Below are 10,487 nucleotides of genomic sequence, written 5' to 3' on the forward strand. Positions count from 1 at the left end.
CTCTGCTGGTTTGTTTCGGTAGCGTATGGAGTTGTGCTACATACTATGCCCGTGATAGGATGTATGTACTAATCAGTTGGATTCGTTGATGGAGGTCGAGTCGTCGATCAGTGTGACTCATGCAAAATCCTCTGATGCGCGTGAGAATCCGCCTGCACGTGAGTGTTAACATGCGCTGCGGACAGTCAGTCACCTCAAGACCCAAGATACGTTGTTCCCCTACAATCCGGTTGCATGGGCGTTCGATGGTCAATGATCGTGGCCCTAGTGGCATTAGCACCATTTTGTTGGATTTTAACATGGCACCGGATGCTCGTTCATAAACGTGGAGGACTCGGCGAACCGTATCGATGTCATTGGCGTTTGCTACAAACACACCTACACCATCCGCGTATGCCGCACTGCGGAAGGTGACGCCTGGGAAAGGAACACCATCGACCATCCATCCGATGTCACGCAGCATGGGGTCCAGCGCCAAAGCGATAAAATACACTGACAAGGGACAGCCTTGTCGAACTGATCGTCTGATGGGAATTGGTCGTGATCTGCAGCCGTTCACAATGATTCTGGAATTTGCTCCATCCAAGAAGTGCCGGATGTCTCTTATGAAGTGCTCCCCGAAACCCTTCCGCGACATAACGGCCAGCAGGTAAGGATGGGAGAAGGCACCGGCGAAATCTAGAGATCAATTGAAGCCGGGGTTCGAGCGTCGGCGGTGGGTGAGTAAGACAGCATCACGGTATATAGAAGCAGCGGTGAAGGTGGTTCGATTCGAAACGCCAGTGTACCTTATTCATTACCTGTTTAAGATGTGAAGCCACACTTCGTGCCACCAACTTATAATCAGTGTTAAGAACACGTCCTTAGCCCGACAGTGACCTGTGACCTTTGGATTAAGGACCATACATACAGCTAGAAAATCGGCGGGTAGCTCGCAACCAGCAAACATCTCCTCGCACGTTTTGCAGAAGCGGTCTCCTAACAGGCCGGAAAACCTAGCACTTCGATTAGTGCTGGAATGGCACAATCGAAGGGCGGTATCCTTGCGGAGTACCGCCAGAGATGAAAAACCGCAGTGTCAGGGCCTAAATGCTTGCAGCGTGTGCGCTCCACATGTGGGAGTGACACACGGTGGTGCGGGCCGATATGGCAACAGGCGACCGTCGAAAACATCACAAAGGCAAGTGCCGGAAGGAACGACCAAATACGAGATCACTCGTCAACATCCCAGTACTACCCTCCATGTCGAGGAGTAAACTGCGACTCCCATTTGAACGCCGCTAGCTGCCAGGGCAGTGGAGAAGCCGTGAGGCCGCCCCACAGCAGCGTCAGGCCGGTGCGAGCTATACTGGCGCGAGCTACACCTAGCCGAGTGCTTACATCGTCCACCGCCTACTGCATATGTGTGTGTGCGTGTGTACACACGTATTCAGCGTGCGTGCGGCGGCGACGACGACGACGACGACGACGACGTTCGCGAGGAGCTAAGGTTATAACTCCACAAAATTTAATTAAAATTATCTGTGCCCGGACCATAAGAGACGCTAACGAGGCATCCGAAGGCACCGTCCTGTGCCCCCATAAATTACCAGCCTAGCGTAATGCGGCTGCAAGTGCCGTCCAGCTAACCGCAAAAAAAAAAAAATTCTTAAGATAATCTTAAATTAATGAAAAGAAATCGTGGTGTGTAAGCAACTAACTACTGGGCACATCAACAACTACGACAAGTTTTGCTACCAGCGGAATATCTGATCACTGCAGAAAGTTAACCCATTTCAGGCTGTGTTTTAATTAATTTTAGGTGGGCCGATCCCGGCGGTACTTCAATGCCGGGCCAACCCGCGACAGAGGTGGAGCAAGCCCCTAGCACTCCGTCATAAGCCAAAAATGAGTGTAATATTCTGGTCGTGTGATGCAGGACGTATCAGATATTAAGCTGATAAGACAAATACTACACTTTTTTCCCTCCTACCTCCCCTATAGACCTACCTTTTCCTCTCCAAAAATGCCGCCATCCTCTAGTGTCGACGCAGCACGTAAAGCAGGGTGTTGTTAGTAGCAAGACTTATTGCCATAAACCGAAAATAAAAGCGGAGGCATACTCTGCTATGCCTTGGGGGCGACGACACACTACTCAGAAACACACCTCCCTCTCCAGGTGCGAAGCAAGTGATGATGTTAAAAACTAAATAGAAAGAAATAAATAAAGACAGAAATGAAGGCAAAATAAAAAAAAAAACAGCGACGGCAGCACACTCAAACGAAACTGGCGAGATAATCCCATCGCCCATAGAATTAACGAAGTAATAATCCTTTAAGATAGATTATGTGTTTTCCAATTTTCCAATAATTTTTCATACAAGGTTCACACAATTTCCGTGTTACCAATTTCCATATTATCAGTATCATAGAACAGTCTACTCTAGTGATGCCCTGAAGGCCAATATCAAATCTGGGGTATGGGTAAGTCAAGGGTAGTTTGAAAGTCTGAGTGACAAAGATCCAGGGGTACACTCAGGCAATTCTTATACGAGGTGCCTTAGTCAGCCCAGAACACCTTTTGATAACCATGAACCATTGCAACTTTAAGAAATCTTGCAAAAGTAATGGTATATTTCCGGTCAGATTCCGCCAGGCGATGCTGGCTCCAAAGGTAGTCCATGAAAGAGACAGCATCGGTGAGGCAAAGGTCATAGATCGTGAAAATGGTGTGGCCCAAGAGCCACACCATTGCGTTACGTCGTGTTCGTTGGTTGGTCTGAATATCAGGGGTAAGGAACCAGTCGATTGACACATAGTCCAGTGTAGTCCCACCGATCAGCGCTAATAGCACACGTGCAAGGTCCCACACTTCTGTGACGTGAGGGCATAAGAGACGATGCTCTCTGGTGTCTACGTCACCACATCGGCCGCAAGCAGCCGAGGGCCATAGGCGGATGGCCACCAGGCGGTGATTAGTGGGTATTAAATTGTTTACAACGCGATACCATAGCGCTGAAACTTCTGTGGGAAGGGCTGGGTGGTTGATATTAGCCCAAGCTTGGTGTCAGATGACCGACGGTCGTCTGTCCTCCAATTTATGTGGTGTGGGCTGGCCTCGAAGCGCCTAGTAAAGGCGCTTCGATGTGCGTGCCTTGTCGGTGGCCACTGTTAGGACGTAACTTTGATTGAGGTAATAGTCCTTGACTGTCGTCATCCGGAATGGAATATGTGTCAAACATACTGGTGCACGCGCCGATTGTGGGCGATAACGGTCGAAAAGCACCGCTGTTGTACCACCTGGGTCAATCTCACGCAAAGTGGCGATACTTTGAATCAGGATTGCCGCACATTTGCGGGGAAAGTCAATGAGTCCAAGGCCACTATCGACCTTTGGCAGTGTACAATTCTGCGCATCAACTTTGAATAGTGCATGCCGCCACAATAGGCAATATACTGTTTGTGAGATGGCTCTGCTGGTTTGTTTCGGTAGCGTATGGAGTTGTGCTACATACTATGCCCGTGATAGGATGTATGTACTAATCAGTTGGATTCGTTGATGGAGGTCGAGTCGTCGATCAGTGTGACTCATGCAAAATCCTCTGATGCGCGTGAGAATCCGCCTGCACGTGAGTGTTAACATGCGCTGCGGACAGTCAGTCACCTCAAGACCCAAGATACGTTGTTCCCCTACAATCCGGTTGCATGGGCGTTCGATGGTCAATGATCGTGGCCCTAGTGGCATTAGCACCATTTTGTTGGATTTTAACATGGCACCGGATGCTCGTTCATAAACGTGGAGGACTCGGCGAACCGAATCGATGTCATTGGCGTTTGCTACAAACACACCTACACCATCCGCGTATGCCGCACTGCGGAAGGTAACGCCTGGGAAAGGAACACCATCGACCATCCATCCGATGTCACGCAGCATGGGGTCCAGCGCCAAAGCGATAAAATACACTGACAAGGGACAGCCTTGTCGAACTGATCGTCTGATGGGAATTGGTCGTGATCTGCAGCCGTTCACAATGATTCTGGAATTTGCTCCATCCAAGAAGTGCCGGATGTCTCTTATGAAGTGCTCCCCGAAACCCTTCCGCGACATAACGGCCAGCAGGTAAGGATGGGAGAAGGCACCGGCGAAATCTAGAGATCAATTGAAGCCGGGGTTCGAGCGTCGGCGGTGGGTGAGTAAGACAGCATCACGGTATATAGAAGCAGCGGTGAAGGTGGTTCGATTCGAAACGCCAGTGTACCTTATTCATTACCTGTTTAAGATGTGAAGCCACACTTCGTGCCACCAACTTATAATCAGTGTTAAGAACACGTCCTTAGCCCGACAGTGACCTGTGACCTTTGGATTAAGGACCATACATACAGCTAGAAAATCGGCGGGTAGCTCGCAACCAGCAAACATCTCCTCGCACGTTTTGCAGAAGCGGTCTCCTAACAGGCCGGAAAACCTAGCACTTCGATTAGTGCTGGAATGGCACAATCGAAGGGCGGTATCCTTGCGGAGTACCGCCAGAGATGAAAAACCGCAGTGTCAGGGCCTAAATGCTTGCAGCGTGTGCGCTCCACATGTGGGAGTGACACACGGTGGTGCGGGCCGATATGGCAACAGGCGACCGTCGAAAACATCACAAAGGCAAGTGCCGGAAGGAACGACCAAATACGAGATCACTCGTCAACATCCCAGTACTACCCTCCATGTCGAGGAGTAAACTGCGACTCCCATTTGAACGCCGCTAGCTGCCAGGGCAGTGGAGAAGCCGTGAGGCCGCCCCACAGCAGCGTCAGGCCGGTGCGAGCTATACTGGCGCGAGCTACACCTAGCCGAGTGCTTACATCGTCCACCGCCTACTGCATATGTGTGTGTGCGTGTGTACACACGTATTCAGCGTGCGTGCGGCGACGACGACGACGACGACGACGTTCGCGAAGAGCTAAGGTTATAACTCCAAAAAATTTAATTAAAATTATCTGTGCCCGGACCATAAGAGACGCTAACGAGGCATCCGAAGGCACTGTCCTGTGCCCCCATAAATTACCAGCCTAGCGTAATGTGGCTGCAAGTGCCGTCCAGCTAACCGCAAAAAAAAAAAAATTCTTAAGATAATCTTAAATTAATGAAAAGAAATCGTGGTGTGTAAGCAACTAACTACTGGGCACATCAACAACTACGACAAGTTTTGCTACCAGCGGAATATCTGATCACTGCAGAAAGTTAACCCATTTCAGGCTGTGTTTTAATTAATTTTAGGTGGGCCGATCCCGGCGGTACTTCAATGCCGGGCCAACCCGCGACAGAGGTGGAGCAAGCCCCTAGCACGCCGTCATAAGCCAAAAATGAGTGTAATATTCTGGTTGTGTGATGCAGGACGTATCAGATATTAAGCTGATAAGACAAATACTACACGTTTTTCCCTCCTACCTCCCCTATAGACCTACCTTTTCCTCTCCAAAAATGCCGCCATCCTCTAGTGTCGACGCAGCACGTAAAGCAGGGTGTTGTTAGTAGCAAGACTTATTGCCATAAACCGAAAATAAAAGCGGAGGCATACTCTGCTATGCCTTGGGGGCGACGACACACTACTCAGAAACACACCTCCCTCTCCAGGTGTGAAGCAAGTGATGATGTTAAAAACTAAATAGAAAGAAATAAATAAAGACAGAAATGAAGGGAAAATAAAAAAAAAACAGCGACGGCAGCACACTCAAACGAAACTGGCGAGATAATCCCATCACCCATAGAATTAACGAAGTAATAATCCTTTAAGATAGATTATGTGTTTTCCAATTTTCCAATAATTTTTCATACAAGGTTCACACAATTTCCGTGTTACCAATTTCCATATTATCAGTATCATAGAACAGTCTACTCTAGTGATGCCCTGAAGGCCAATATCAAATCTGGGGTATGGGTAAGTCAAGGGTAGTTTGAAAGTCTGAGTGACAAAGATCCAGGGGTACACTCAGGCAATTCTTATACGAGGTGCCTTAGTCAGCCCAGAACACCTTTTGATAACCATGAACCATTGCAACTTTAAGAAAGCTTGCAAAAGTAATGGTATATTTCCGGTCAGATTCCGCCAGGCGATGCTGGCTCCAAAGGTAGTCCATGAAAGAGACAGCATCGGTGAGGCAAAGGTCATAGATCGTGAAAATGGTGTGGCCCAAGAGCCACACCATTGCGTTACGTCGTGTTCGTTGGTTGGTCTGAATATCAGGGGTAAGGAACCAGTCGATTGACACATAGTCCAGTGTAGTCCCACCGATCAGCGCTAATAGCACACGTGCAAGGTCCCACACTTCTGTGACGTGAGGGCATAAGAGACGATGCTCTCTGGTGTCTACGTCACCACATCGGCCGCAAGCAGCCGAGGGCCATAGGCGGATGGCCACCAGGCGGTGATTAGTGGGTATTAAATTGTTTACAACGCGATACCATAGCGCTGAAACTTCTGTGGGAAGGGCTGGGTGGTTGATATTAGCCCAAGCTTGGTGTCAGATGACCGACGGTCGTCTGTCCTCCAATTTATGTGGTGTGGGCTGGCCTCGAAGCGCCTAGTAAAGGCGCTTCGATGTGCGTGCCTTGTCGGTGGCCACTGTTAGGACGTAACTTTGATTGAGGTAATAGTCCTTGACTGTCGTCATCCGGAATGGAATATGTGTCAAACATACTGGTGCACGCGCCGATTGTGGGCGATAACGGTCGAAAAGCACCGCTGTTGTACCACCTGGGTCAATCTCACGCAAAGTGGCGATACTTTGAATCAGGATTGCCGCACATTTGCGGGGAAAGTCAATGAGTCCAAGGCCACTATCGACCTTTGGCAGTGTACAATTCTGCGCATCAACTTTGAATAGTGCATGCCGCCACAATAGGCAATATACTGTTTGTGAGATGGCTCTGCTGGTTTGTTTCGGTAGGGCATGGAGTTGTGCTACATACTATGCCCGTGATAGGATGTATGTACTAATCAGTTGGATTCGTTGATGGAGGTCGAGTCGTCGATCAGTGTGACTCATGCAAAATCCTCTGATGCGCGTGAGAATCCGCCTGCACGTGAGTGTTAACATGCGCTGCGGACAGTCAGTCACCTCAAGACCCAAGATACGTTGTTCCCCTACAATCCGGTTGCATGGGCGTTCGATGGTCAATGATCGTGGCCCTAGTGGCATTAGCACCATTTTGTTGGATTTTAACATGGCACCGGATGCTCGTTCATAAACGTGGAGGACTCGGCGAACCGAATCGATGTCATTGGCGTTTGCTACAAACACACCTACACCATCCGCGTATGCTGCACTGCGGAAGGTGACGCCTGGGAAAGGAACACCATCGACCATCCATCCGATGTCACGCAGCATCGGGTCCAGCGCCAAAGCGATAAAATACACTGACAAGGGACAGCCTTGTCGAACTGATCGTCTGATGGGAATTGGTCATGATCTGCAGCCGTTCACAATGATTCTGGAATTTGCTCCATCCAAGAAGTGCCGGATGTCTCTTATGAAGTGCTCCCCGAAACCCTTCCGCGACATAACGGCCAGCAGGTAAGGATGGGAGAAGGCACCGGCGAAATCTAGAGATCAATTGAAGCCGGGGTTCGAGCGTCGGCGGTGGGTGAGTAAGACAGCATCACGGTATATAGAAGCAGCGGTGAAGGTGGTTCGATTCGAAACGCCAGTGTACCTTATTCATTACCTGTTTAAGATGTGAAGCCACACTTCGTGCCACCAACTTATAATCAGTGTTAAGAACACGTCCTTAGCCCGACAGTGACCTGTGACCTTTGGATTAAGGACCATACATACAGCTAGAAAATCGGCGGGTAGCTCGCAACCAGCAAACATCTCCTCGCACGTTTTGCAGAAGCGGTCTCCTAACAGGCCGGAAAACCTAGCACTTCGATTAGTGCTGGAATGGCACAATCGAAGGGCGGTATCCTTGCGGAGTACCGCCAGAGATGAAAAACCGCAGTGTCAGGGCCTAAATGCTTGCAGCGTGTGCGCTCCACATGTGGGAGTGACACACGGTGGTGCGGGCCGATATGGCAACAGGCGACCGTCGAAAACATCACAAAGGCAAGTGCCGGAAGGAACGACCAAATACGAGATCACTCGTCAACATCCCAGTACTACCCTCCATGTCGAGGAGTAAACTGCGACTCCCATTTGAACGCCGCTAGCTGCCAGGGCAGTGGAGAAGCCGTGAGGCCGCCCCACAGCAGCGTCAGGCCGGTGCGAGCTATACTGGCGCGAGCTACACCTAGCCGAGTGCTTACATCGTCCACCGCCTACTGCATATGTGTGTGTGCGTGTGTACACACGTATTCAGCGTGCGTGCGGCGGCGACGACGACGACGACGTTCGCGAGGAGCTAAGGTTATAACTCCAAAAAATTTAATTAAAATTATCTGTGTCCGGACCATAAGAGACGCTAACGAGGCATCCGAAGGCACTGTCCTGTGCCCCCATAAATTACCAGCCTAGCGTAATGCGGCTGCAAGTGCCGTCCGGCTAACCACAAAAAAAAAAAAATTCTTAAGATAATCTTAAATTAATGAAAAGAAATCGTGGTGTGTAAGCAACTAACTACTGGGCACATCAACAACTACGACAAGTTTTGCTACCAGCGGAATATCTGATCACTGCAGAAAGTTAACCCATTTCAGGCTGTGTTTTAATTAATTTTAGGTGGGCCGATCCCGGCGGTACTTCAATGCCGGGCCAACCCGCGACAGAGGTGGAGCAAGCCCCTAGCACTCCGTCATAAGCCAAAAATGAGTGTAATATTCTGGTCGTGTGATGCAGGACGTATCAGATATTAAGCTGATAAGACAAATACTACACTTTTTTCCCTCCTACCTCCCCTATAGACCTACCTTTTCCTCTCCAAAAATGCCGCCATCCTCTAGTGTCGACGCAGCACGTAAAGCAGGGTGTTGTTAGTAGCAAGACTTATTGCCATAAACCGAAAATAAAAGCGGAGGCATACTCTGCTATGCCTTGGGGGTGACGACACACTACTCAGAAACACACCTCCCTCTCCAGGTGTGAAGCAAGTGATGATGTTAAAAACTAAATAGAAAGAAATAAATAAAGACAGAAATGAAGGCAAAATAAAAAATAAACAGCGACGGCATCACACTCAAACGAAACTGGCGAGATAATCCCATCGCCCATAGAATTAACGAAGTAATAATCCTTTAAGATAGATTATGTGTTTTCCAATTTTCCAATAATTTTTCATACAAGGTTCACACAATTTCCGTGTTACCAATTTCCATATTAACAGTATCATAGAACAGTCTACTCTAGTGATGCCCTGAAGGCCAATATCAAATCTGGGGTATGGGTAAGTCAAGGGTAGTTTGAAAGTCTGAGTGACAAAGATGCAGGGGTACACTCAGGCAATTCTTATACGAGGTGCCTTAGTCAGCCCAGAACACCTTTTGATAACCATGAACCATTGCAACTTTAAGAAATCTTGCAAAAGTAATGGTATATTTCCGGTCAGATTCCGCCAGGCGATGCTGGCTCCAAAGGTAGTCCATGAAAGAGACAGCATCGGTGAGGCAAAGGTCATAGATCGTGAAAATGGTGTGGCCCAAGAGCCACACCATTGCGTTACGTCGTGTTCGTTGGTTGGTCTGAATATCAGGGGTAAGGAACCAGTCGATTGACACATAGTCCAGTGTAGTCCCACCGATCAGCGCTAATAGCACACGTGCAAGGTCCCACACTTCTGTGACGTGAGGGCATAAGAGACGATGCTCTCTGGTGTCTACGTCACCACATCGGCCGCAAGCAGCCGAGGGCCATAGGCGGATGGCCACCAGGCGGTGATTAGTGGGTATTAAATTGTTTACAACGCGATACCATAGCGCTGAAACTTCTGTGGGAAGGGCTGGGTGGTTGATATTAGCCCAAGCTTGGTGTCAGATGACCGACGGTCGTCTGTCCTCCAATTTATGTGGTGTGGGCTGGCCTCGAAGCGCCTAGTAAAGGCGCTTCGATATGCGTGCCTTGTCGGTGGCCACTGTTAGGACGTAACTTTGATTGAGGTAATAGTCCTTGACTGTCGTCATCCGGAATGGAATATGTGTCAAACATACTGGTGCACGCGCCGATTGTGGGCGATAACGGTCGAAAAGCACCGCTGTTGTACCACCTGGGTCAATCTCACGCAAAGTGGCGATACTTTGAATCAGGATTGCCGCACATTTGCGGGGAAAGTCAATGAGTCCAAGGCCACTATCGACCTTTGGCAGTGTACAATTCTGCGCATCAACTTTGAATAGTGCATGCCGCCACAATAGGCAATATACTGTTTGTGAGATGGCTCTGCTGGTTTGTTTCGGTAGCGTATTTAGTTGTGCTACATACTATGCCCGTGATAGGATGTATGTACTAATCAGTTGGATTCGTTGATGGAGGTCAAGTCGTCGATCAGTGTGACTCATGCAAAATCCTCTGATGCGCGTGAGAATCCGCCT

General features: G+C 49.1%; 1 non-coding gene and 2 pseudogenes across 1 annotated transcript; all 3 read right to left on the reverse strand.

Annotated features, from left to right (window-relative positions):
- Positions 1-1,796: 1,796 nt before the first annotated feature.
- On the reverse strand, positions 1,797-2,007 carry LOC124769470 (annotated as a pseudogene).
- A 3,233-nt stretch (positions 2,008-5,240) lies between these two features.
- On the reverse strand, positions 5,241-5,431 carry LOC124769637. The gene has a single exon (XR_007013037.1). It is a non-coding gene; the product is annotated as a U2 spliceosomal RNA (small nuclear RNA).
- A 3,249-nt stretch (positions 5,432-8,680) lies between these two features.
- Positions 8,681-8,891, reverse strand: LOC124769471 (annotated as a pseudogene).
- Between the last annotated feature and the right edge of the window lie 1,596 nt (positions 8,892-10,487).

This window comes from Schistocerca piceifrons, unplaced genomic scaffold (assembly GCF_021461385.2).
Source record: "Schistocerca piceifrons isolate TAMUIC-IGC-003096 unplaced genomic scaffold, iqSchPice1.1 HiC_scaffold_701, whole genome shotgun sequence".
Classification (NCBI taxonomy): domain Eukaryota; kingdom Metazoa; phylum Arthropoda; class Insecta; order Orthoptera; family Acrididae; genus Schistocerca; species Schistocerca piceifrons.